Raw genomic sequence first — 5417 nt, forward strand, 5'->3', positions numbered from 1 at the left:
TGTTGAAAGTTGAAAGGATTTCTTTCATAATTACCGCTAAATGCGGTGTTGTCCACGAAGCCAATCACTAACTGTTTAGGTAACTGTCCTAGAAATAGGTTTTCCTGATTACACACAAGACTACCTGCAGGAATGCTGTAAACCTTCATGCCTACACGATCAATAGGGTATTTGGCGTTGGAGGTAAGCAGCGCCTCCGCATGACCCAACCGTACACCGGGGGATACTTTTACACGCTTTACAAAGAGAGACGCGCCCAGGATCTGTACTTTGTAATTTTCATTGCCCTCTCTCATCAGACAGAACTCGTTTTTACTTCTTGAGAGTTTAATGCTCACATCCACACCATTAATCAATAACTTGTCTTGAAAAAATAGATCACTATGCAATGGTCCAAGCAGATCCCATTTATGGCTTCCAGCCGTGTGTCTAGCTCTCGCTCTGAATCCAGAGTTACCAGCTGCAGTCAGCAAGGTGTTCTCCATGAGCGTCGCATCGTCCTTGTAAAACCCCCCCGCTGAAAATTGTGTACCCAATGCATCACCACCATAGTTCAGAATAAGTTCAATAAGGGCCCTGTATGCATAGCAGTGGTGACTCTGTGTAATCACACGATCACCTAACGTAACATCAACCTGATTGAACAACGATGCTATGGGATAATTGACAAGGCTCACTCTTGCACCATCGTCGATATCTGTGCCATCCGCCTTTACAATCTTGCATCTCACATACAGCAGAGTATTATTTAAATCGGTGTAATGCTCGCCGTGCCCCGTTATAAAAAATTCCAGGGGGGCATTTGGTGTCAGCGCTGATAAAGGGGGAATCTCGATGTACGTGCAGTTTTCAATGCTTGTTTGCGTAGGTGCCAATTGAAAAAGGTCTAGCTCTGATTTGACACATTCCTCTGAAGCCTCGTGGATAAAAGCCATTTTATCTTAGAAGATGTTCTGTTTGTCACTGCGCTTCCTTCCTTGTGAACGCTTCCTCTTTGTATGACGTTGCTTTTTCACAACCTTCCTCTTTTTAGGTGGCATAGGTGGTCCTACAGTATGCTTCTTCCTGATTACAGCCATACCGGAACCCTCCTGTCCAACCCCGACAACACGTGATACAAGCCGTCCTGACACATCCCTAACAATGTTTTTAGCAGCCGCTTTCATATGAGGTTTAAGGATTTCTAGTCCTCTCCTCAGTAAAGGCATCGCCTTTTCGAAAAAGTCCCCGGAACAGGCCCCCTATACCTGTACCGTACATAAAGGGGTTCCTCGAAACCCGGGTAGCCCATTTCCCGCCTGTGCCCTGTAGTAGTCTACATAGGCTTGAGGGCTCCCGCACTTCTTTATCACGACCATCCTTCACTTTTCTGAGGCCTGAAATGAAGCTTAGCAATGACCTTACCATGGTTAAAAGCTATGTTTTCATTCTGGTCCGTTTTGATTTCTACAGTAATCGTGTCAATGTAATGTTTGTTGACGGTTACATAATGCGGTTGGTCATAGATTGTTGTGATTATTTCATTGTCCCTACCACGTACAGGTAGACATCGTAGTAATGGTACGTAATAGTCACCCACTATCTGAGGACACACGATATCTGTATAAATATACAGAGTGTTGAAACCCGCAGTAATGTCCACATCAAAGTCGCTTTTTTTGGTACGCACCTGTGGCTGTAGTCCTAATACCCTGCCAAGTCCTTCGGTGACTAGTATGCTATAGGCCCCAGCCCCTTTAATTCTGATTTTCCGTTCAATTGTGTCATACTTCACAATCACCTGCGGTGGTTCTTCAGATTGCGCCATACTCTTGTTCATATGCTTTATCACTTGCTGTATGTTTGAATAGTGACCGGCTTTAAAAGAAAAATGCCATTTTTTTCTCTCATTGGCGATTTCAAAATATTCGTTTGCATTTATTGTATTCCAAGTGTGTGGGTATTGTAACTCCACCAATCCTACTTCCCATGACCCCTGCAACTCTAACACTTTTGCTAACCTTACAGTAAAGTTAGAACTTTTGTTGTTTGGAAACGCTACCGATGATGCGTTGCTGGGTAGTGTAATATAGAAACCAGCCATGTCAAAGATGGTGCACTTCGCGCTCTTTAATCCAACTGTTAAACTTCTCTGGCCATCCGGCCCATTTAACTAGGATTTCTCTTTGTTTACCCCTCCCTCTTTCTCGGACTATTTTTTCAATTCTATAGATGCGATCTTGATCGTTAGGTATCTTTTGCATCTCTTCTGGGTAGAAAGTACCCTGGACGTCATCCTCTGCATAATCCATTAATCTATATACAGTTCTTTTACCTCTTGGTACCTGTTCTTTGACAATAAATATTTCATCTGTAAAGGTTTGGTGATAACCCTTTTCAAACTTGTCCTTTAGTCTGGATATCCTAACATGATCCCCCACCTTAAAGTTTTTAAACTTTCCATCTGCTTTTAAACTTCTTCCATATAGACGTAGCCAAATGTCTTTTTCATTAGACCTGTTTACCGTATTGGGGGCCGTCTGTATACTCTTATGGTACGAACTATTGTACCCCTGCATGAGAGCTGGTAAAACGTCCACATACCGGTGAGTGTTTTTAGCTGTAAAATATCTCCAGATTTTATTTTTCAGAGTGCGATTAAATCTCTCTATAACAGCCGCTTTAGTTTCACTGTGCGTCACAAAATGATGTATGCCATAACGTCCCAAAAGCGTCTTCAGAGGCTTGTTTAAGAATTCTTTTCCAGCATCTGACTGTAACTTTCTAGGAGCCCTACCAGTTTGGAAGATGCTCTGAAAAGCATCGGCAACCCCCCGTCCTGTCTTATCAAATAAACAGACTGCCCAGGCATATTTGGATAGTACATCAATAACTGTTAAAATAAATTTCATGCCATTGTTTTCAAAGGCAAATCCTGATAAATCCACAAGGTCCGCTTGCCACTGACAGTCCATGCAAGAAACTATTGTTGCATTCCTAGGAAACTTAATTCTTGTGGGTTTATGAAGGGTATAGGCGTCTTGTCCGGAGAGCCATGTCTTGACCTGTTTCAATGTTAAGTTTTTAATGTTCTTCCGCCCTGCTTTAAATAGTGAATTTACACCCCCATAGCTGCCCGTACTTTCTGGTCTATAATACAATTCCTTCAGTACATTTTTATACTTCATTCTGCACCGTTACCCCGCGCAATAAAACACACTTTGCTCTTTAGCATAAACCTTTTATTTGTAATTTACAATATGGTCACATCATCTTTGCCAGCAGTATAATAACCTTCATCAGAGCTATCATAATAGTAATCATCCTCATCATCTTCATCTTCAAACTCTGTAGTTGCCGTACAGATACAATCAATACCTCCACACGGGCATCCTACATTACTGTTATCTTTGTTTGAAAGAAACCTATTACCAGCCACTGGTAAATAAATGGGGTAATCACTCCTCTTCATAATAGCGCCTTTAACATCACCATTAATATCCTCAGGGCAAGTTCGGTTAACGCACAGTGTAGGGCTCCGACAATTCCGACAGTTCTCTGCAGATGCTTCCTCCCTTGCATTACTTCTTAAGCACATGTCATGGCTATATCCAGGAGCCTCCTCTGGTTAAATATAAAAAATATCCCGTTACTAAAGAGAGCCCCTGTTCTCCCCATTACAGCCCTCCCTTTATCATATACAATTAACATCAGTACCCTTAGTAAAAAGTCTATTTAGTTTTTTCATTTACCTCTGCAACCCTCTGCAGATTCTTCATCGCTTGATATGCTTGTTATTAAGGAGACCGTCTTGTTATAGTCACACCCCGGTACAAACCCTGGAAAAATAAATTAATTCATTACCTATCCCTGCGATACCCAGTTTATCCCCGGTATAACTCCACACAGACCCATGAATATATAAATGATATTTTACTTACAACTTCCAGTTGCCTGTTCCTGTGATAAATTGCTTCTCTTAGCCATTACAGGGCCCTTGCGACAACATACATCTAGGCCTGCGTTGTCTTCACAGTCCTTCACGTTACAACAGGCCAGCCGACATCCAAACAAAATAGGTCTGAAGAACTCTAGTTCATCAGCAAACGCTGTGCAACATATTTTATGGCACTCTTTCAAAAGAGGCCTTCCCTCGGCCCTTGGCGTAGAAGGATCTGCAATGCTTTTATTATTCCCTTTGTCAGACTCCATGTTGAGCTCTAAGAGTCCTGCGTCTTCAGCAGCTAAAAAGCAACCTTGCCCCTCTTTTTATTCCCAGCCTGTTCCTGGACCTCAATACGTCTTAGTCATGGGCCTCGCACGTGTTATCTCTGCCTCTGTACCTACTGCGCATGTCCACCAGACGCCTCCCCGCCCCTTCTCCGGGGACATGCCTCGACATGTTCTTGTGCAGTTTATACAACCTGTTCTGTGCAAAAAAGCTGATAACAAACATACAAGCAAGTTGCTTTATTCTTTTGCATATATAGTATTTTATTTTTACATCTCTGTAAAACCCCTCTTTTTGCCTCCCTCCTTGTAAAGTAGATAACAAGCATAAAAGCAATTTGGTTCTTTCTTTTGCAAAATATAGTATTTTATTTTTACATCTCTGTAAAGCCCTTCTTTTGCATCCCCCCTTGTACAGTAGATAACAAACATACAAGCAAGTTGATTTTTTCTATTGCAAATATAGTATTTTATTTTTTACAGCTCTGTAAAAAGCCCTCATATCACGGTTCTCTTACTTTGCTTTGATATTGCTTTCTAGCCCCTTCTGTGTAAAAAGCAGAGTTTTTGAGAAACCTTTATTCTCATGCTAACACTTCCCAATCCTCTCTCCCCCCACAGATCCCGTTTCCTCATTCATTTTGTCTCCGCCCTTGTAAAACAATTAACTCACATACAAGAAAAGCGGTTCTTTCTTTTGCAAATATAGTGTTTTTCTTTTTACATCCCCGTGAAGCAGAGCAGCTAAACGACATTGCTTGTTGCTGTCATACTTCGGCTCTACAATTATGGACCAATGAGAAGCTTCTCTGTCGAATGATTACTACGTCACAATTATTCATGCTGAAAGGGATTGTGGGTCTGTCGTGCTTGTTGTTACAGTGAACCCGTTTGACGGTCCACCGGGCCCGCAACGGGTGCGCGCGTGTTTTTTTTTTACATCTGTTTTGTTTTTTACATTTGTGCTACCGAGAGAGTAGGGTTTTGCATCGTTGATGCTTGTCTCGCTGTGATATTAAAGTATATCCTTTAAAAAGGAGTTCCGGGAAGACTGACGGATATGACGTTATAAACCTCCAAGGTAAGGAGGGGTTTGGGAAGGGCGGAGGGAGGGATGAGGAAGTAGGGGTTAGGGGTTAGGGGTTAGGGGGTGGGGTTAGGGTTAGGGTTAGGAGGTGGGGGCAGGGGGTGGGGTTAGGGTTAGGGTT

General features: G+C 42.4%; 1 long non-coding RNA gene across 1 annotated transcript; it reads right to left on the bottom strand.

Annotated features, from left to right (window-relative positions):
* Positions 1-3222: 3222 nt before the first annotated feature.
* Positions 3223-4963, bottom strand: LOC309400842. The gene is made up of 3 exons (XR_014176724.1): positions 3921-4963; positions 3732-3818; positions 3223-3603 (listed from the first exon to the last, which is right to left on the bottom strand). It is a non-coding gene; the product is annotated as an uncharacterized lncRNA (long non-coding RNA).
* Between the last annotated feature and the right edge of the window lie 454 nt (positions 4964-5417).

The sequence above is a fragment of the Natrix helvetica genome, assembly GCF_964273705.1.
Source record: "Natrix helvetica genome assembly, chromosome: W".
Classification (NCBI taxonomy): Eukaryota; Metazoa; Chordata; class Lepidosauria; order Squamata; family Natricidae; genus Natrix; species Natrix helvetica.